The following is a 24,060-nucleotide window of genomic DNA, read 5'->3' as shown; positions in this document are numbered from 1 at the left end:
ACAATCTATGTGCAGGGCAGAGTAGGTTAATTTGAAATTACCAAATCAACTTTCATTACCTAAGGACAGAGGTTTGATATTCCTGGAATGAGAAGCTGTCCTGCTTCACTTGGGTCTTGAGATGCCACTGTAACTCAAATTTTTTGCTTCCCTTTCAATGAATCGCCACTGACTTAGAAATCTTTGTCAACATAAGAAGGACGTGGATCTCTTGGAACAAGCCCAGAGGAGGGCCACAAAGATGATCAGAGGGTTGGACCACCTCTTCTCTGAAGACAGGCAGAGAGAGTTGGGGTTGTTCAGCCTGCAGCAAACTCCAGGGCAACCTTAGAGCACCTTCCAGTACCTAAAGGGGGCTACAAGAGAGCAGGAGAGGAACTTTCCACAAGGACATGTAGATATGGAACAAGGGGCAATTCCTCCAAACTCAAAGAAGGTAGGTTTCGATTAAATATTAGAAGGAAGTATTTATCTTTGTTATGGTGAGACAATGGAAGAGCTTTCCCAGAGAGGTTGTGGATGCCTCATCTCTGGAAGTGGTGACCTTCAAGATCCTTTCCCAACCAGAACCTTCTATTTAATTTTACTATTATTTTATTGTAATAAGCACTGAAGAGCTATAGAGCTTGCTCATTCCAGGTCACTTTATGACAAAGAACCCATTGAGACATACTTACACAGAATATATTGTCCTTACACATTAGGTGTTGGAGAACAGATTATCCTACTTGTGACACTCAGGATACGCATGATCCAACAAGGATTTCATTTCAGTTTCAGATCTTCCTTTTTATTTCACCACACCATTACACTCCCAGAAAGTGAAAAAATAAAATCATTGAAGGGCACAGTCTTTTTATATTAATTTACTTGTTAATTAATTTACTGCAGTAAATGCTTAACTAAATTGTCTCATGTACATTATTACAACAATATTTATAACCTTATTAGAAAAAAATATAAAATCTATATGAATGTATATCAATATATATTTTAACAAATCTTTATATATTATATATAGTATAAAAAGTTTATAACAATATTGTTTAATGTTATAAATATTTCTTCTGACTCTTATTCCAAACAAAGTTATAACTGTATTGCCTTGCCCCACAAAATAGGTTTCAAATAGCTTGTCCCAGTGCTCTGGTGTATTTTAATAATGACAATTTAAGTGGAAAAAACCCCACAACATATACAAAACCAAGATAACTATCTGAATTGGGGCTTTACAGACATGTTAGAGAGATTATGTTCCTCCTGAGCTTTAAATGTTTCTCTATTCCTTGGACTAATCTGAATTTGGAATCTGAGTTCTCATCTTCAGGTGTGCATCCTAAAATGAGACCAGCTTAGGAAGAGACATGCATGAGATGTTTGTTATGTTGAAGCTGTCTCTATTTACAAATAAACAAGTAAAATAAACAAGTGTGCCTGGAAGAGAGTGAATTCACCAAAACTGAAGGCTCCAGTGTTATTCATCACTCCAGTGAATTTTTGTTTGTTTGTAACACAACATTGTCATAGAAAAGAGAAAAAACTTTCGGTTTTAGTTTATTTTATTTCTTTTCTAAAATGCCTTATGATTAGAGGGTGAGTAACAGGAGCAAGAATTAGAGATGCGCTCTTAATTCCAGGTGTCAGAGTGCTTTATCCCAGGAGACCTCAGATGGAAGAATATTATCCTCCCTGTTCCATCAATCTTCTTCTACTACATCAGTATTTTTCTACTTTTTATTCTTTGCTTTTTAGTGTTACCCACATATAGAAACCACCCAAATTCCTGAGGAGAAAAGGAAATGTAGTTTAAAAATCAAAGTTTTGTTTCGATTAAAGATGTGCAGTTAAAGACAAAGAAAACAAAGAAGAGAAAGAGGAAAAGAGGATTTGTAGAAGGATTTTTACAGTTTTCCATAGCCTTCTGAACATGTCAGAAGGAAAGTGCATCACTTCAAACACATTAACAGAGAAAAAATTAGTCACTGAAATATTTCCATTCTATAAAGACAAATTTTGGGATCTACAGATCATTAATTATCACTGTTGTGTATGACAACTGCAATTTACTCTCTATATTTTCCTATGTTTCTAAAGAAAAAACATAGACAAAAGGATGTTTCCACCTTGGCTATGTCCAAGGACTGAATCTAGGAAAGCTGAAATCTGAGAGAAGCAGTCTTGAATCTTATATAAGCAATTCATAGATGAAATATCATTTAACCATAGGGAGTAGATTTCTGACTTGTCAAATCAACAGCTTTAACAGGCAGGTATGTTCTATAAATGAAGAGAGATAGAAGGGAGATAGAATGAAAAATGATTGCACTTTTAGAAATATAAATAACTGCTTGCAACCTAGAGACCAGGGAATGAGTTAGCAACCTGTTTTTGTTAAAGGCTGTGTTGGTAATATAAAGGTAATTTAATAGTCAAAGGATTTCAGTTTTCATGGTTGTTGGTCTACAGCCTCTGAGGCTTTACACACACACACATGAAAAAATTACAGATTAAAGGAAAGAAGGCCTTTTATTTAGACCAGTCTGATAGAAATTCATGCTATTCATTTTGTTAGATGCCAGAACCAATAAACCCTGAAACATTACACTAATCACCCTAGAACACTGAATTTAAATGTTGTTTCTATTTGGTTACCTACAGAACTTGCAATGAGTAAATATAGACAAAAGAAGTAGTAGAATATTTCTTCTAAAGTGTTTCAACATTTCTGAATAGAAGCCAAATTAATACAAACACAGTATAGGCAAGGTAGCTCAGCTATTTATTTAACATTTTCACATAGACTAATTTAAGAACATGACCTTTAAAGTTGCTGGTCCAGAACAGGCCTTCTAGCCATGTGATTTTTACTTATTGCATTCTTCTTACAGTCAAAATCCCTTCTGAAATACTTTTCAACACTAATTTACTAATTAGCTTTAGTTAAGAAAAATGTACATACCTGGGGATTTTAAACACTCCCATGCTACTGTCGCCCAGAGTTCTTCATCTGCAGCTAGCCATATATCCATTAGATCTGGTGAGTCTATTTATGCATAGTGAATGAATTTGGTTTGTTTGCCATCTGCATGCAAATCATATAAAGTTCAGTTATTTTATTAATCCATAACCTCTGACGAAATCCTGCTGAGATAATCTTTTGAGCCTCTTTCCTCCCTCAGGTATAGTTACCATAATAATACTGACAGGCAGAGGAAGTTGGGGATCTTCAGCCTGGAATAGAGAAAGTTGAGGTGTGGACACCTCATAGCTTCCTTCCACTATCTGAAGGAGACCCACAGGGAATTGCTCAATAGGAGCTGTAGTGACAGGACAAGGACTATTGGGTACAAACTGAAAGAGGGGAAAATTAGGTTAGATATATGGAAAAAATTAACTGTGGCCATCACGAGGCACTGGAACAAGTTGACAGAGAAGCTGTGGATGTGACACCATACATGGAAGTGTTTAAGACCAGGTTGAATGGGACATTGAGTGACCTGGTCCAGTGGAAGTGTCCCTGCCTATGGTAGAGGGGCTGGAGCCAGATGATTTTTAATGTTCTTTCCATCCAAACCATTCTATGATTACAATTCTGTTACTATAGAATTAATATTCTATAATTTTCCTTTACATTTGAACCTAAAGTTTGGCTTCAGCTTCAGAAAAACTTCCCCTTGGCAAATAAAAATAGTGTTTTTCAGAATAAAAAAAAAAATCAAAACTGATAGCAAAAAACCTTTCAGTTACAATATTCTAAAGGTAAAGATGGAGGTGTATGTCATTCCCATGGGAATCAAGACATTGTAAGAAGGAGGACTGGAATGGGTCTGCACAGCAGGAGTAGGTCCCGTTCTCACTAGCCCAGGCACAGCAGCAAAACCCCAAGGCCACTGGCAGCTCTGTAGAAAACCACTGGCCTTCTCATTATGTTCTTCTGCTCTCCAGTGGTTCCATTCTCAGTGCAGTGCTGCAAACACATTTTCTTGTTACTCTTCAGGCTTTCTGGAGATTTAGACCTTGCTTTGGGAAATGAGCATGACTTAAGACAGAGTAGCAAAGTGAAGGGGACGATTTTCCCATGGAACACACTTTTTCTTTCCCTCCCTATTTTTTCACTGCAAAGTTACACACTTGGAGTGGTTTAGAGGAGTGCTGCCTACACCCTACTGGCAATAACACCACCTTGTAAACAAGACCAAGATGTATTTTGGAGGAAAGGTTTTGTTATAACTTTAGTTTTTCAGATACATTTTTTTCCTTGCAGCCTTCTACTGTAGCTGGCATGCATTACCGTCTTTTAAAGGAACTAAAAGCTTTACAAAAACAAACAAATAGAGGGGGAAATAAAAGGGAGAAAAAGTGTTCTGGGGAGGAAAGAGGCATTTTGATAAGCAGAAATTTTTGACAAAAGGAATAAAATAAGGTCTGCTGAGCAGATGGAAACCAGCTAAGTTTAACACGTTTTTTAGTCTGAAAAGATGTCAAGGAAACCTGCCACTAAGTTGTTGCGAAAAAAATCCACTTTGGTGAACAAAACATGTAGGTTCTATCAAAAAGGTCATAAATTTCACCTCAGCATTTAGTTGTTCAATGAACTGATTACAGTAACACATTTTACCTAAAAAAACTAGGTCAAGTAAGGAGAAAGGAAACCCCTGAAGTCCATGGCTATAAATGTGTTCTAGATGACCTACAAGGGAAGAATTATTTAAAGATCATTCAACTTAAACTCTCCAGAGATTTCTGGTATGCCATTTATTATTTTCCTACAAGAAACATGAGCTACTGCTCTGACTTATTGCTCCAGTTTTAGAATGGAAATCTCAATGGAACATGCACTATAAAAATGGACTGTAAAAATCACAGTAATGAATCCAGCTCAGTGATATGATGAGTCCTGAAAGTAATTTTTTTTTTCAGCTGAGGAATTAATTTTTTAAGAGTCAATTTTTAATGTTTAAGAAAAATTAAATTTCTAACTGATCTTTGAAAGCACAGCATGGAAAAAAATATTGGATTAAAACCACCTGATTCATGAAAAGACACCTTGAAAACAGTACTGACTACAACTGTTGGGTGTTACTACCATTTTGACTACATTCTGATGAATTTAAAGTGTTCTTCCTAAGCTTCTATATATTCAAAAATGACAAGGAGACTGTATGAGAAAGTTATTAACTCCTAGTTTAAAAACTATATTTAGACAAACTCTTGCATACTGTGCATGATGGGAAGGAGCTCTTTACCTGTTCCTCTCTATTTCCCAACCAAAACAAAGCTCAGTTCAGAAAGGGAGATTATAAAAAATTTACCTGACTAATTTTTAGATTAATGTAGAACAATATAACAATATACAATAAAATCTTTAAGAATTTTTGCTCATTTGAAAATATTTACTTTTTAAGAAATATGTATTAGCATCATGGGGAGGAAAAATATACTTTTATAAATGGCTGTAACTCTTGCTTAGGTATTTTCTTAACTCCATATAAGTTTGTGTATTTAGTCTAAATAAAAGTGGCAGCCATACAGAATATTTAGGCATGTAATTCATATTTTGGCAGACCCCCAGCTTCTGTGTCTTTTTAGACTAATGATCCCCAAACATTCCTGTGTTTGTCATCCTTGAACAGAAAGTTTGATATCTATTCATACTTTAGTAGAAATATCAATTACTACTCTATATTTTTCACCAGTTTTGCAATAATCAATTGCATAATCAATAACTCATCTTTTTTATGTTCTGGCTTCCAAGGAACTGATGAAAATCATTGCAATGTTTCCATGAGAATGAATTACAAGATGAACAAAAACAGCAGGATGTCAAGTTTCACCTATTTCACATGACAGCAAATCATGAGTATTAGACACATTTTTATCTACAGGTAGGAAAACAATGTTGAAATCCATAGGAGCAGCCTAGTGTACTTGCTAATGCTAACAACATGTTACATGTTTCTCATTCATCCATGAATGCAAACCTAGTCTTAGATGCTAAAAATTAGGGTCCAAGATCAGAGTTACCTCACATCCTACTTCAAATTATTATTATGAGAAAAGACGACATCATAGTTTTCAACAACATATTTGCATTTTCCCATCCCTTTTTCCTGTGTCTGGTTGTAAGGTTGTGCTAAAATTGTTACCTGTTCCTAAAAGGCAAACTTCCTGAACACATCAACACCCCTGAAACACAGGCAATAGAAATATAGGTGGTCTTACCAGGTCTTGCCTCTGCCACCAGCCCCTGCCTGTGCTCTAGTGTGCTGCTTCTCACCATATGTAACAGCAGGGAGGTTGGCATGCCATTTTTACCAGCAGCCTGGGCACTGAGGTCCAGCCTTTTGGTAACCCATAGTCAGAGGGATTGATTTTTCTTGCATGTATTTGATTGTTTCTAACTTCTTGATGATGTTAACTCTGTGATGGGTATCACCCAATCTTTAATCTGGCTGTACTTAATTATCATGTTGGAAATCCTTTACTTTCATGCTTTTAAACACTAAGATAATACTTTTAAATATGTGAAGTGGTTTTACTTAGGACTTTTTTCCTGTTTTCATGTACACTTTATGTTCAGTAAACATGCAAGATAAAATCCCTTTTCTTTGTATTCAACTGGTAATTAAACCCACAATTTTTTATGAGATCTGGAAATTTGTTCTACCATCTTGATCAGTATTTCCAAATTAATAGTAGTCTAAACAAGAGTTTCTACCAGGAAAACAATAACAAAACTCACCTGCATGTGTGTGAGAGACTGGAAAGAATGATTACTGGCTCAAAACAACTCAGATGTGTGTGGGAGGAAAGGGCAGATCAAGTTCTGCAAAGATGGAACAATCCTCTGCCCCACAGTCAATTCCCTTTGGAGTTGCAGTCTAGTCCCTGAGTGGCTGTCGGATCAGAAGCCCCCCCTGATGGGGAGTTGTGGCTACAGGAGGCCAGAGCAGACTAAAACCATTGTACAAAGCCACGCAAGGCTAAATCCCCATTGTCCCTGGAGTGTATGGCATCTGAGACCGCACTGGATCCAAGGGTCACAGCTGTACATTTCTTCCCTCTCTCTTTTTCTCTCTTTCTCTCCTTTTCTTCTACTAATTTCCTCTTCTTGAAGTCTGGGTATTTTAAGGTTGGATAGGTTAGTGCTGAATCAATTCATTGTGAAATGCTTTATTTTGGTTGAAATGTTGCCAGTTCCTGATCTTCTAATGTTTGCCAGTGAAGCTTGTGTTTTGATCTCCCAAGAACTTCTGTGAAGTTTTCTTTTGTGCCACCTCAGGGAAAAGTAGAACCTTAAGCCACTTTTAAATAAACTTGCCGTGCAATGGCTGGGGATTTACAGCACATTCCTCTGTAACCTGCACTGGGTGACCCTGTCCAAGCAAGGGGCTTGGACTAGATAATCTGCAGAGGTTCCTTCCAACCCTAACCATTATGTGATTCTGTGAAGCCCTCACTGAAGGGCAGACCAATTAGTCCAAAAGGCAAAGAGTGGCCTCATCCAATTCAAGAACATGGAATTGTGCAACTAATGATATAGAATGGAAAATCTCACTGGTCAGATAAACAAAAAGCTGAAGTTAAAATAACACCAAAACTGTCTGACAGGTGTTTTATTACTTCAGGGCTTCAAATCTGGACCAATTATTTTGGCTAAAAGCCCCAGCTTTAAACTAATTTTCTTGTATCCCTATAAAACCTGATTTTAAGGACACATTTTGACTGCATCTAATTTAGAACTTATGTAGTTTACCATTGAGTTTAACATAACATGGGCATATCTGCAAATTATGGTGAAAACTAGATAATAAAAATACTTTTTTTGAAAAAAGAGGCAAGTATTTTAGAAAAAAACATAACAGATTTTTCATGCTGTGCCTTGTTAATACTGATACTTAGGATTTATCTTTTTTTGTTTCATTTCAGTCTTCCAAACACCTTAAGAACACTCAGCTTCAATTTCCTAAGTAAAATAAGCCTTGGGTTATTATTCTGTTTTAATAGTTACTTGTGAAGAAATTGATTTATGAGCAAAACATAGAAAAAGACACATAACATGAGGCCCAGAAATACCATGTTTTTCTCTCAGTCCCCCAGTCCCATAGGCAGAGAGGTTATTTTCAAACCTAAATTTTTGTAGTGTTAGTGATTGCCTTTTTTCTTTTACAGCTCTCTTCAAGACTCTCTTGACACTTGACTATAACAACAGATCTTTTAAAAAGAAGAAAAAGCCTGGAAGTCACCACTGGCAGTCAACCACTAAATGTGATTTTTATTTCCTCTCATCAGGCGGAGAACCAATAAGTCATCTATGAAGCTGAAACCAGGAATTCTCTTATATTCCATTTATACAACCTATGCACACTTCAGTTAGGGTCTAGTGGCATAAATAGGTTTGTAGAAGACTGTAAGACTTCATAAAATAAACACTAAGGCAAAGAATGTGTGTATATTATGGAGCTTTTAGAAAGAGAAGGAAAAGAAAATTTTATTTTGTAGCACTTCTCAACTTACTCAACTTGAGAAATCCCTGTTTTTTGAAAAAATTATAGGAGTTTTTACATTTTTATAACCTTACTCATTTAAATTTATGGGACTTGTTGGACAGTACTGCTAATTATTTTCCTATCAGAGGCTTCTGCACTCTAACTGGCAGAATTGTAGTGAGTGCACACATAGAAAGGGTACTTGGGTGTGACCAAGGGGAGAGGTAGAAAATATAACACAAATGCCCAAAGACCCAGTTCACATAATGGAAAGGCCTTAAATTGATTCCATCAACACAGAAAATACAAAGCCCATAAAAACCCTGTCTGGATGAAAGACTCAAATTGTCTCACTTTACTGTGGCCATTCTGGGAATGTGTCCAAAACAAGGAATACAGCTTCTCACACTACCATTATCAGTACTTCAGGTGCAGATCTCCACAAGCTTCATAACCAATATTCACTGTACTTTTACTGACCCTCTTCCATTATATAATTTCCTCTTTACTCTGCTGTGTGTTGTACAACTACTTTGACCTAAAGGATTTGCAGAATTGAAAGATCGTGAAGCCTGAGTTTTTCTGCAAGTGGCTGGAGGAAGAAAAGGTAGACAAATGCAGAAGAAATGCTACTTCTCAGAACCAGAAGAAAGGTTGCAGAAAATAATACATATAATCATCTCAAGTGATTGACCTTCTGCTAACATCGTACATTTCATTGGCTGACTTGTTTAAGGCCTGGTTTGCTTAAAACAGCTGGTCAGGAGACACATGATCAGGCAGGCCTCACTCAAGAGGAAGGAAGTTTAAAATGCTGCTGTTAGCACAGGGCAGCATGTACAAAGATTCTTCTTATTAGGCCACTTGCAGAAGTGAGCCCACATGGGAAAGTTTCATCAGAACAGAAGCTAGACAGTGCTCCTGAATTCCGAAAAATCCTTTTCCATTTTAGTAAATCTAGCAAGAGAGAATAGACGGAGAATTAAGTAACTGGTGCTGGAAGATTAGCTGACTTTTTCATCCTCCAAATGGCATGAATTTAGGGAGCACATCTAAGCCTGAAAAATGGGCACTTTACTGAATAACATACACAAGTTATTATAGTGCATAATAGTGAGAAAAAAAAAAACATGAAAACAGGTCAGATGGCTTTGCAGTAAGAGGACCCATACCTCATTATGGAAAAAGGCACCAGATATCTCTCAGATGTGATCCCTCCTTCAGGGTTTTCTGGATGGATAGTATGGTCTTTAATTGTCTCTTAACCATGGTAAGGACCTGGTTCAATAAAGCCTTTCTCAGAAATCAGTTCCTTTTTATACTCCTCCAGTGTACAGGAGTATAAAAGTTTTGGCTGTGATAGAGTTGATTTTCTTCAGAGAAGGTTGTATGCAACTGTGTTCTTCATTTGTGCTGAAAATAGTGTTGATAATAAAGTTTTACTTACTGCTGAACAGTGCTTACACAGGGCAAGGACTGTATATCCTAAAACAGGCTGCTATTTATTCCAAACTGAACAGCAATGAGCTCATCACAACAAATAAAAACCTTGTTCAGGAGTTGTTTGAATAAGTCAATCTATCATAAAACAACTAAACTTCAAGACAGCAAAAATATTTGCTCCCAAAACTATGTAAAGACAAAATGTATTTGTCTTCTGCACATGAAGATAATCTCACAATCCCACTCCAATATCCTGTAAGTTAAATCTTTCCCATGAAACATGTGAGAAGCCTTGTGTGTCCTATTCCCCTCCCTTCTTTCAACTACAAATTTCTGATTCAGCCTCTGCAAAGATATGCCTGAGTAGTTTCTCCAATGGCCAATCCTTCAATCAGGACCTTAAGACTTCTGATCTTTGCAATTGTCTCCATTATCAATTTGTGTTCAGAGTTGCTGTGTCTTTGAGTATAATGTATTAATTTTCCTGTCTCTTAACCTTTTTTATGTTGACTAGCCATAAATCAGATATTCTGACAATAATCCTTACATTCATCTGATCTTTGCACTAATGTAAAAAATGTGCATCATTTCATGAGGATTAACATTTTTTTTTGTCATTTGGTTAGAACATATCATTATTTGTTGGCAAAACAGAAACAGTCAAAAATATGTAATTGATGTTTTTACCTGTCTTTAACCTCCAATTCGTATGACTGATGTTTGTAAGATATCAAAGATTTCTTTTTGTACCCAATGAGTCAATTTACAAAAAGCAGCCATATTTTCACTGCCTACAAAAACTGTAACTAAGTGACAGTAGTCAATTAGGGTAGATTTTTGACCTCCTAGCAGGTCATTTCCAGATTGGTTGTGAGTGACAACAATTCAGTTTCTAATGTGACAGACACCTACAGCTAGATCCACAATGGTTTTAGCAGATCAGTTTTAGCTTACTGTCATGTTTTAGACGTGGTATTCCCCCATTTAGTGCTCTCACTGCCTCTCCACTTCCCTTCCCCTCCAGCTGAAAGCATAAAAGGCAGAGATCCTGGGTTGAGATAAAACCACTATGCAGGAAACAGCAATGAGAAAAGAAGACAACAGCAACAATACTAATATCTAAAGTGTACAAAGAGAGTGTGGCTTTATGCAAAACACTCATCAGGCCTGGGACAATGAAAAAATGGCAGACAGATCCTCCACCACCACACTTTCCCAGCTCTGGAAAGGAATGCCCTTTCTTCCAGGAAGCAAGAGATAAATTCCCCTGCCCCTGGCAATGACCTAGGATGGTATGGAATGACATTAGGTTGCTGGCCATGCCCACAGGATTCCCAGCTCTGCACTCGCACTGCTGCTGTGAAAAATAAACCCTGTCCATGGCTGAAAACAAGACACTTGTATGCAAGTACACTCTTTATTCCTTCTTATTTATACTGCCAACCTACTGGTTCACTCAAGCTAGATTATACGGACAGCAACCAGTTCACATAGGCAGGATTTACTATCCAAGTTCCTACAAGGTACTCCATGACAATAGTTTTTTGACATGGAGTTTTGTTGAATGCCTAGACAATTACATGGACTTTGCCTGAAAATCTTTTGGGACACTCTCTGGAGTGAACATACAAGAAAACCTGATGCTTTTTTGCTTCAGCTTTTTTTAATGGTTATTCAGCTAGGAAAGACCACAGACTGAAAACATTGAATTTTCATTATTGCTGGCATTATCAAGTCTGAACATGAACCCCAGTGTTCCTGAAGGAATAAGCATACTTGCCTTACTGAAACAGCTACATACCTTCTCCTGAGTTAAGCTCTCCCCAGATTAACTCAGGAAAGGATACCCAGAAACACATCCACAGCAGGACTGAAACAAAGAGTGCATAACTATACAGAAAAGCTGAGAGCAGTCATTAGCTTCTCTGTAAAAGGAAAAATTCATCACAGAAACCAGTAGATTTCTATAAAACAGGTCCAATTTTGGTATTCTTAAAATCACATCACTGAAGTCCTACCTTGATGATGCAAAGGAAGAGGAAGAACAGGTGTATTCTATAACAACACTTGGGGCAACAGAGTTTCTTCAATTCTTCAAAGCAAAATATATTGAATATTGTGTTCAGTTTTTGTCCTCTTACCACAAGATATTGAGGTGCTGGAGTGTGCCCAGAGAAGGGCAACAGATGTGGTAAAGTGTCTGGAGGACAAGTCCAATGAGAAGTGGACTTGGGAGCTGGACAGGGGACTTTATCACTCTCTAAAATACTTGAAAGGATGTTGTAAAAAGAGCTGGAGATGGATCTCGTCTCTCAGGTAACAAGTGATTGGATCACAGGACATGGCTTCAAGCTATGCCAGAGGATCTTTAGGAAAAATTTCTTCACCAAAAAGGTTGTCAAGCACTGGAACAGGCTGCCCAGAGAAGTAAATGAGTCATCATCCCTGAAGGTATGTAAAAACATGTGGATGTGGCACTTAGAGAAAATATTTAGTATTGGCAGTGTTGAATTTAGAGTTGGACTTGATGATCTTAAAGGTCTTCTCCAGCTTAAAGGATTCTGTGGGACAAAGCACATGTAATGCTCCATTCACAGTTGCCCATTCACTGATGAAATTACAGAACCACTGTGAAACTAGGAAAAACTGATGTTTTGTTATTCAGTCACTTAATCTCAAGTAGCAAGGCATTTTTTTGTTAGACATGTCTTAACTGGAGAGCAGTCGGTTACATGCAGTAGAATCATAATCTGGAGCTGAAATGCACTTTCAGAGCACAGCTCCACAGCCATTTAGCCATTAGCACATCAAGGCTCCACTGCACCTTCATGTGCACTGTGGTACAGGCGCAGTGGAACCTCTGAAAAGGAGAAAGATTCTTGGTACCCATTTGTGTTACAATCTCTTAAACCATGTTGCACTGTTAACTAACACAGACTCTTTAGCAGCCAGCCTTGAGCAGAGACTAAATTTGAATTAAATAGCAGAATGCAATCAGCACTGCTTACATAGTCAGGTGTCTTCCAGGGATCAATAAAGATTCCTATCTGCAGATGTGAACAGAAAGCTAGCTTAACCTAGGTCAAAACCCTCAAACTCACACAGGTATGGAAGTCTTACAGGCAGCTGAAATAAGTTACAGCAGCAGAATGGCAGTCCTTTTTCTAAGTTATTTGTAGACTCGACACATCAAGAGTGCAACAGATGGTATTCATGTTCCAGTATACAACCCCTACACACTTGGAAGGAAAATACTGAACAAAGCTCTCACTAACACCTGCAGTTCTTGCCACTGTAAGACAGCAGGCTCCTGATGGCACTGCACACCTCTATTGTGACAGCTGACAACGTCAGTCAAACAGCTTGCTTCCAAGCACAAGAGTTTTGGGTAGATGTTGAGGCAGACAAACTTGCAGATGCAAGTTTACCAGATAGAGAAACAGCGAAGGCTGCACACTGATACTGCAGCTCTGGCATTGAGCATCAACTCTTTCAAGTTCTTTTCTTCCAAGTTCTATGTTTGGAACAGTTCGTTCCTAGTCCTAGCCTTTGGTTTTCTACTCTTCAGCATAAACAAGTTTACTTTGCAAATCATCTGAAGAGATGAGGTATGCCCAAATTTAGTCCTGTGTGAAAGCAGTATGATTAGAGTTGGCTTGGAACATTTGTCTCTGACAGCTGAGCTAAAATTCAGCTTATCAATTTAAATTCAAATAACCAAAGAACAAAGTAATTGCTCCCTTAACTGTCCTTAGGTACCTTAACAGGGTACCAAAGTTCTATGTATTATAGAAAATGTAGAAGCCTTTAGACAGCTCAGAAACTGATCTAAAGTAACCTTTGGGAAACACCAGAAGGGGAAGAGTACTTTCTTCCTACTTGTGTATGCAAGGGGGTCTCCTACTGTGCAAGCAATTGATTGCACAGATAAAAGCTAGTTTGCTGAAACTAGCTCTATGAGCAATTTGAAAAGGAAGTGATCTCCACTTTAATGACAGAGAAAGGCACATATATATCGGCCCTAAAAGTGCTTACTTGTGCAGAAACTTGTAGGCTGCATTTTGTTTGCAGATGTTGCTATGAATACGACATCAAGCAGCCCCTCTAGGTATATTAGGATGCTAAAGCACCAGAGAAACTCAGAGGAATGTACAGGGGTGGGAAGAACCTGCAGGGTATGGTGTAAAAAAAACTTCGCTGCAAAATTAATGAAGAGATTTTCATTAAAATGTATCAGTATGCAGTCAAAGTAATAGCTTGCATATACTGAAAATGGTCTGTAAAACAAGGATGAAATAAATATGCTTTATCCCAAAAGAAGAAAAATAGAAAACAGCCTGATATTCTTTCTTTCTGCTCCCATCTTGGTCAGTTTTAAGTAATTGAGAAGAAACTGTACAAAACCTACAAATAAATCCCAATACAGCATACTTTCTTTAAAGCCACATGCATATTCTGGTATTTGAAATATTTTCCTGGGATTCTGATCTGAATAATATTAGGTAAAGGGAAAAAAATCTGATCTTCCATATTGTGCATGAAAACAAAAACAACAAAAAAAAAAAAGCAAACCCCCTGCAATTGTAGGAAAAATGGTACAATTGTCTTTTGTTAATAGCATAATTCTTTTGAAAGACATGTCATAGGGACTTCTTTTCTAAGGGTGTTTTTTTGTGCATAATTCCTCAGCCATGGCTCCACAGTATCAAAGGCAGCTGAGTGCAGTCTAGGCTGAAAATAGTCCTCCTCAGCATTCTACAGGGCTGGCAGCTTCCCTCTCAGCATTCTTACTTCAGGTAGGTGAGAACACTTAGAGTGCTCTCCAGTTTCCCTAGACATGAAAAGCAGGTACTAGTCTTTGCTTCTAGAACCTGTTCCATTCAGCTATGAAGCACCTGCTGTTGAGCCTCTTTCACACTTCCACTGCCCTAGCTTAGCCAGTATAGAGGGGAAAGCAAAGCAGTCTCCCTTGCTTCTCATCTGACAGCAATTGCAGAGCAGGTTGAGAAGGCGCTACACCCTCCCTGACAGCACCCAGTACCATTGAATAGTCTCACTCAGCAAGCCTCTGCAAGTTCTTTCCTTACAGCCTGGCAAAACCCAAAGCTATCCACTTGATCCAGCAAGCCAGCAGTTTCTCCCTGCTCCAGCTTTCGAGTAGGTTTTAATCCTCCAGGCTTCTGGCTGGATTTCAGCCAGCTCTTCAAAGTGAAGGGCACCAAAATCCTCAGTAAAACCATGAGGAATGAGGTGACTACCTGAAACAAGGAGAGAGAAAAAAGCATCAAGATAGACATCCCAGAACTGAGATGGCAGAAAAATAAGGCTAGAGAATAGGGGGAAGTGTCTTAGGTAGACAGGTTAGTGACTGAAAGGATTTACAGAAACATGCTGATTGCTTTCTCCCCTAATTTCATAATCAAAGAAGGCTGACTGGCTCATGTTAGGTTTCTAAACAGAGACAGAATACTCCTATACTCTATTAAAAAGTCTCAATGTTAGGATCATCCTCTTTTTATATTTGCCCTTAAATGTCACCTTACTGCTCAACTTCTACAAGATTTTTTTTTAATTTTCTTTGGAGGTTTCCTCTAACAGAGAGAAAAATATGTTGTAGACTTCACAATATACAGCAGTACATTTCCTCCTATCTTGTGTAATGCTCTCATAATGTATTTTTTTTCTCTCCAGTTGTTTATGGGGGCTCCAATTATATTCACTTCTTCTGTCTCAAGAAATGGAATCTCAGTGACTGATGAAATAATCAAATTAGTAACAGTAAGTCACAGCAGGTTTCAACTGTGTAGCTGTTAGTGGAAGAATTTGCTAGATGATTGTCCTTCGATGCAGAAAATAGTTGTATCTGTAGATGTGTGGAACAAGGACTGGTTGTAGAAAATAATTTCTATTTCCTTCTGATGTATGAATTTTTAAAAAGCATTTGGTATTTTGGTTTCTGATCATAAATAATGTGTGCTTTGGTACTTTTTTCTTAATAGCTATATAAGCTATATAATGTATATTGAGATGATGTGTTGCCCTTCAATTTAATTTTATTCAAATTTTAGACAGAAATTTCTCATTCTGGAGAAAACTAGGAAATGCATTCAGGTCAGGAGTCTGAGAGGATCTGAGCCAGAGGCTGAGCCCCTGAATACCATTTTTATTCCCATAATAACTTCTAAAATTAGCTGAAGAAAACCACAGTAATTTTAATGGCTTATTGTATTATTATAATAAAATTATAATAGGACATCACACCTTATTGTGTTATTTCTAACAGCAGAAGCTATATTTTATTTGAGGGAAAAAAAGTATTTTCTTTGGAAACAGCTGAGATGAAGAATCTTTTCTTTGAAAGAATGCCAAAATAGCTCTGCTACAGCAGCAAGAGCATTTACTGACAGTAACTAGAGGCTTAGATCTGCAACATGTCCTCCAAATGCCAGCCTGTTTTCCCTTAGGAGAAGAATTAAAAGTAATTTTGGGAACAGCATGGGGAAAAAACAATCAAGATTTTTTTACAAAGTTCTGTGCTAGTATCCTACAACAGTATTTTAGAGCTTTGTAACAGAGAGCAGTTAAAATGTGCTACTACTGTTAACTCTTCAGGGTGGAAAGACTCAGAAAAAATATGCGGTATTAAAACCAAGTATTTTGCTTTTAGTTCTCATGATATAGAGCAGACTGCACTCTTTCATTTTAAGTCTAATTAAGACTAATTAAATGTGTAATTTTAATTGTACGTGAATTTCAGGCCAATGAGATTTGCCTCATCAGCCTTAGGTGCAGAAGTTCAGCACAGAGTCACAAAGTAGCAACAGCAAGGCTGTGATAATTCCTTCTGATGCTGAAGAAATTGCAGTAAAATTAACTTTTCAGTTCAATCGATCCCTATCTCACATGCTTAGATGCTGCTAAGAGGACAAGGACTGACTGCCAATAATTTGACTGAAACTACCAACAGTAGTTGGAAGCAAATGGCAAACTCCCCAGCTATCCAAAATACAACAGCATTTGTGAGAAAAAAGCTGAAAAGCTCTGTTTCCCTCTAACTAACATAGCCACCATAAACACATAGGGGTCACTGCAACACCAACACAGAAATGGAAAAACCGTAAGATTCATTTTGAAAATGTGGGAACAGGGCATCCTGACTCAAATGTGTGTATACCTGAGTACTGCAAATTTGTAACCTCTTTTGAAAGTACCAATGAGCAGTTTGATGAAGGCAATTTTTTAACACATTATAATGAAATATCAGCCCATGCTTTTCACAAGATTTACCTTGGCTATTCACCAATTCTTGCAGAAAATTGCATCTATTGGTCACAATTCCTTAAGTTTAACTTCACCTAAAAAAACTCCCAAGAAAATGTTTAATAATCTGAAGTTTATCTCCCTTTAAGTCAGCTGGTACACACATTCAAGCTAAATTTTAGTAACAATCAAGAATTTTCACTCAAATTTGTGATGATTATTTGGATTAAAAAAATGGGAACACTAAGGGAGTTGACAATTATGGTGTGTTGCAAGCCGCCTCAACCTGTCAGATGAACAGTGTAGCTGCATTGGAGATCATTAATTACAACAGAGTGGTTCAGCAGAGCAAAACACTTCCTACCAAGAACTTCCTGCATTCAGTGAGTTTAGTCGGGGTCTGCCAGTAGTCTAGTCCCTTGGATTAGAATCACAGAATGACAGACTCACAGAATAAGCTGAGTTGGAAGAGATCCATCAGGGCCAGCAAGTCCTACTCTTGGCCCTGCATAGAACACTCCCCAAGAGTCATACCATGTGCCCATGAGTACTGTGCAAAGGCTTCTTTAACTCTCAGTCTTGCACTTCCCTGGGGAGCCTGTTCCAGTGCCCAAACACCCCCTGGGTGAAGAACTGTTTTCTAATATCCAAACTAAACTTCCCCTGGAACAGCTTCAGGTCGTTCCCTCAGGTCCTGTCACTGGTCACCAGAAAGGAGAGATCAGTGTCTGCCCCTCTTCTTCCCCTTATGAGGAAGATGCAGTCTATGATGAGGTCTCCCCTCAGTCTCCTCCAGGCTGAACAGTCCAAGTCAGCTCAGTCATTCTTCATGTGTGTTTCTCTCAAGGCCCTTCAACATCTTCCTTGGACAATCTCTAATAGTTTAACATATTTCTTTTATTGTGGTGCCCAAAATACAATATTCAAGGTGAGGCCACATCGTCTTGAATATGAGTTCAGAGTGGAGTGGGAGAAGGTGAATTCATGGAGATTATCTTCAGATTTGCTTTAAGAACCTGCTAAAAACTCTGGCAAACATGATCCCTCCAAATCCCTGTTTCTGTTACAAGCAGCACACTGCCAAGGGACGCAGCTTTAATCTGCACCATAATGACCCCAACTTTCCTAAGCAACCACACTTCATTGTGGGTAATCCATGGGCAGTCATTTTAGCTTCCATCTCTCAAGGTGTACTTTAATCACCCTACCACTATCCTCAAAAGACACGGCTATAATAAGCAATTATTTTTTTTTTCCATAGCAAGTCTCTGCCAAGATGAGCAATAGTACTTCCAAAAAGCATAGACATTAAGTCTAACATTAACACCATCATATGTTCTGAATTATCCCATCATTTGCCACTGAGGGTTTGATTTCTAATCCATATGTGTTATGGTACAGTTATTAAAACTGTATCATAACACATGTATGATACAGTTATTAAAACTATATTTAGAGAGATGCCCCTGCCTGAATTAAGGTACAAAAAGGGCCATACTCTGAATATACATAGCAACCTTTTGTGTAAACCAAAGCAACCTTTGCTTCACACCCTGCAGCAAATGAATTTATTTATAGCATAGAGCTTCTTTGGATCAATAGAACTTTGAGCGATAATACGACATGTACATTGATAAAAGATACCAGTTAGACAAAAAATAGAGTATTAACAGAAACTAATGGTAATGTTGGATTAACTTTAGGGGTTTTACTTACATGCTGAGAATTCTTTAGAAGAGTTCTATTAGCACTAATGTCTCCACAATCACCTAAGAAAGTGTTTTCTTTCAAATAATAATAAAAAATGCTGTGGAATTGAATTTCATTTATTTACTCTTACTCTATTGAAAAGAGCAAGAAGTCTCACCTTTTAAACTCACAGAACAAAAGTAGATTCACATAATCTCCTTGATAAATGTCATGTAAATTGCAGTATTTTCAACTGGGACATTGTAATTTAATGACCTTTCAGTCATGAATAACCAGAACACTTAGTACCTTACAATAGCTGCAGAGAGATTAAAAACATTCAGACATTAAAAGAATAAAAAAGAAAAAATTTGATTGTAGGGAATTTCTCAGTAGGGAATTCAGAAGTTCTTGAGGCATCTTATTGGAAGTTCTATAGAATGATTTTATGTTGTATAAGAAAAATGAGTGAGACGCATGCACAGTGATTTAGCAACATATCTGGGAGTATGTTTAGACAGCAATAAATAAAGGGTTATGCTATTTATGTCTTTTTCTATTATATTCCTCCTTGCTCCTCTTCTACTATTTACAGATTATTCATTTATGTAACAATAAGTACAATTTATATTTTCATTAACAATCACACGCATCACCATATATTACTGTGCATCATTTCTTTTGACATGAAATACAGAATGCAATGTGATATAGTGCACCACAGTAAACAATTAAAAGTTACAAGTAGTGATAATATTTTTGGACTCTTACCTTTGAGAGAAATGCAAACATGAAAGAAGCAGGTACAGAATTTGAGGGCAAGGAAATTATTTTCATATTTAAAGCCTATATTTTTCATTTTGGTTTCCACAAGAACTGAGTTATTGAACAGTTATTTGCAGGTGCTACTTAAAAGACTTAATCTTATAATTCATTAACCCTGATGACAGCAATATATAGGGCCAAATGTAAGAGAAAATACTAGGCATTGCTTTGAATAAGGCAGTGTCTATCTCAGTATTTTCTCCAGAAGTGTACACTTAAATATGATATTTAAACAACAATCTAAAGTATTCAAATCAGGCATGGAGTGAAAAGACATGAAATATTTTCCATGTCCAACTGCCATTTGGAATAAATGACTATAGATTCTAAAACTTTGAAAAATTCATAAGGCACATAATTCCTGCCCTTCAGCAATCTCTCCCTCCCTGTTTCTAACTGTGTCACAACTAGAGATGATATGAGATTCCCTTTTGAAAGGTGTACAGGCTTTGGTGTAGAGGTGCATAGGAGTGATGGTCATTGTGGGTCCCTTACAAATGAATAATTCCAGCCTAGTGTACTTTTAGCCTATTTATAATCGAATGGATACATTCTTATTGTCAATAAAATATCTTTCCTAAATAATCATACAAATGTTGAGTCAGAGGTAATAAATTTCATACAGTTACAACTGACAAATTCCTAAAAAACCAAGTACTTACACTGTTATGATCAACCCCAAGATTTCCTGCCGATTAATAAAAGTGAGCCAATAAAAAACATATGTTTGGAAGATGAGTTTATACAAAATGATTAAACACTGCAATTTTTTACAATTGTGCAATCCTGCCTGTGTTATAGTTCTGCCTCCCATTTGTATTTTGCAAAGTAAAATGCATCTTCATCTTTTACAACTGAATAGTGAAAACTGCTTTCTTGAGAAGTTCAATGACTTGCCTTGTTGCTTTTTCATTTACCTTTTCCCTCCATCTGTGACTGCTTATTTCTGTATCACAAAGGGGAAAACACTGTTGGCCTTACTAAACAAACCTAATGTCTTTACACACTTGATTCAGATATACTTCTACTATTATTTTTAGAAGAACAAAAGAAACAAACAAAAAACCAGGCCAAACCACCAAGGACATTTCTTACTTTTTTAAAATATTCAGGTAAAATAACTTAGGCAAAATCAACTCAGATATGAATATATGCATCAGTCTTCAAGAATTCCAACAGGATTCAATTTGTTTCCTGGTAAAAGCTGTAAAATCAAAGTTACAATTGGAATATAAGCATAAAATTCAAGTCCACCCAAAAATTCCAACTGTGGCCTAGCTGGATATCAATGCTTTGGCTGCATGCACACCAGAACTTTCTCTCAATGAATTCCTGGGTGATGCAAGAGCTTCCCAAATCCTCTCAGCATTGAAGAGACAGCACATGAGACAGAGTCAATGACTAAGCCTTGAACCAGATTCACAGCAACAGTTCTGTTAGAGGAGCTCTCCAGCTGTGAATTACAGACAGGCCTGGAATTTTCCTAAGCAGGCCCTGCTGTGCCCAGACTCTTTGCTAGCCACCATCTGCATGCTTCAATACATCTGCTATTCATGCATCATTTATTAATATTCATTTGTTAAAAATTCAGCTACCTTGGATAAAGAATCTGGCAGGCTCACTGACTCCTTCAGTCAGCTCCTGATGCAAGACTGACCAAAATAACAGATAGTTGCAAACAACCAGCAGAAAGGTGTTTTTTTGTGCATTTGACAGAAATGGTCACAGTCTTTTATACATAATTAATGTTATGTGTATTATTTAAAACACTCAATATAAACATATCTATGAGATGCTGCAGTCATCGTGGAGGACTGAAGGCCAGCTAAATTATAGGAAATAAGTGAAATAGCATCACAAGTAGTCTTAATCTGATCCAGGTGAACCCACTGCTGCAGGGACACTTGCAATGGAGGCTCATGAAACTCAACAGAAAACTGAGACTGGCTTCCTGTCAGGAATGCTATGCTCTGCCAAGGTGCCATTTCTTTTTTTTTAATAAAAAAGATGCCTGTGAGAATCTCTTCAAGTTTCTAGTGCTTAAAAGGAGATACAGAAAAAAAAAAAAAAATTAACAACAAATATGTCATCCTCTTTCAAAATACATTACGAACAAGGAATAGTAAATTTCCTTTGCAAAGTGTGAGAGAGCACAGTTTCACTACTGTGCAGAAGGATTGGTATACTATTTTCATGTGGGATCTCAGGATTTGAGTCCTGGGATGCCGGGCCCCCGAGACCACCCTTGGGGGGCCCGGGAGTCCTGGAATGTTGCCAGAAGTGTCTGGTGGCAGGACTTTGACCCTACACGGGAGACGACACCTTTGTGAAGATAAGAGGGCCTCACCGGGGTGAAGGGTGGAAAGATTAGCTAATTAGAGGGTGAGAAACAGGGTTTAGGATTTATGTGCAGGGGGGTTTAGAGGAGTAAGATGGAGGAATTGGGGTGTGTCCTGCCCTCCTTCTTCTTCCTCCTCTCCTCCATCTTCTTTGGCCACGGTGGCACCTTTGGATTGGTTATTACTAAGAGTACACCGAGTTATAACAATAGATGGTATTGGGGAAAAATGATAAATATTGTATACGTAACTAGGGGTATAAAGATACGTGGCGGTCCGGGGAACGGCACAGTGTGCCCATGGCTGACTGCTGAGCAGATCTCTGTTCGGCTGAAAGAACATCTTTTAGATAAACAATTAATAAACATAAAAACAAAAAGAAGAACTGAAGCCTCTTCTCGTCCTTCGATACGCGGGCTGCCCCAAGGCCACCCCGGGCCTTTCCAGGCCTCACAAACAGCCGAGATAAACCGGACATTTTCAAAACCATGCTAAAACAAAAACTTAATAACAAAAAAGTAGGTTACTAAATTTGTATCTTTGTATATATATATTACCAAAAAAAAAAAAAAAAAAGCTGTATGCCAGCCTTTTTCTCTACTTTAGGTAATAGATGGAAATATTAGTCATGTACCTGACTAATTTTTGACTAATTTCTCTAACAATTAAAAAAAAAAGGAAAACCCCACATGACTAACACTGATTAACACAATACCTTCCACTTCATGTGATGAATCAGGAATGTCATATCAAAGGAATAGAATTGCAATTAGATCTGAGTAACTAGGCTCTGCCTAAAGGCCAAACACTTCTATAGAACTTGTTCCCTCCTTTTGGTAAGAAGACTGGATATACATGAAAACAGTACAAAAAGACAAGCATCATTAATACACTTAGTTTTGCATCTGCATCTGGAGCACTAAAACTGTTGCATCACCCTAGATAAACCATTCCTCCTCTAAAATTCAGGAAAAACAACACCCATAAGGGCACTAGTGCTTGAATGAGACAGTGCCACAAGGTGACTAGCTAATTTCCAATAACAAAGTTGAATCATCCTCTGCATTTTTGCACAACAGTCTAAAAGTACTTAATGCATGACACATTAGTACCTTACATAATCACTGTACTCCATAGACTCCAATACAAGAGAAAAAAAATTCCATAATATTAATAACTTTAGCTATACAGAGTCATTATATTCAAGAGGACGAGCCACACTTACAAAATTACAGAGCTGTGTATGAAAAAATTATGTTTGTTTTAAAAGACATGAAAAGCAAATCTGTTTAAAATAAGTGGCTATGTGGTGGCTCTAAAATACTAAACAAATAAAGTTCTCAGAAACTGACTTACTGAAATTTCTACTGTATTTCTTGTGACCCTGATCTTGCAAAGACTTTTAATTAATTTACCTTAATATGTATGAACAACTCCATCTGAGAAAAATAGACTACACAAGACTACTGAGCAAGCACATTTTGCATTGTTTGCAGAATTACACTTTAAAGCTAATGCATACTGAAAACATACAAAGCAGTTAAAACATCACAATTATTTTGTATTAATTCAGACATGGACACCCACCTGTGCTTTGGTACAAATCAGAAAACTATTCAGACTTCCATCTGACATTCTTCTTCCTTTTCTACTAGACAATTTTGCTCATATAAGAGCTCCAAGTTGAATCTATAAAATAGTTACTCAAGAATAAATCCCTGAACATTCACCAATCCAGCATTTGCAGTAAAATATGTTCCTGTGATTAGGACAAAATATACAAAATATTCAACATGCTTTTACATCTAAGTCGGTGCAAAAAATAACCCATTTCTAAACTAAGCAATAAAAGGCTAAATAGTTATTTCAAAAACATTTGCATTGCTTTTCTTACTTGAACTGCACCACAGTAATGAGAAAAGACAATAATTGACTTTGGATACTAGATCTTGGAAAAAAACTTAACTAAATGGTGAATGGGTTCAATTTAATTGTGGCCTAGGGTAAGTGATAGA

The sequence above is a fragment of the Zonotrichia albicollis genome, chromosome 1, assembly GCF_047830755.1.
Source record: "Zonotrichia albicollis isolate bZonAlb1 chromosome 1, bZonAlb1.hap1, whole genome shotgun sequence".
Lineage (NCBI taxonomy): Eukaryota > Metazoa > Chordata > Aves > Passeriformes > Passerellidae > Zonotrichia > Zonotrichia albicollis.
This window is presented reverse-complemented; position numbering follows the sequence as displayed.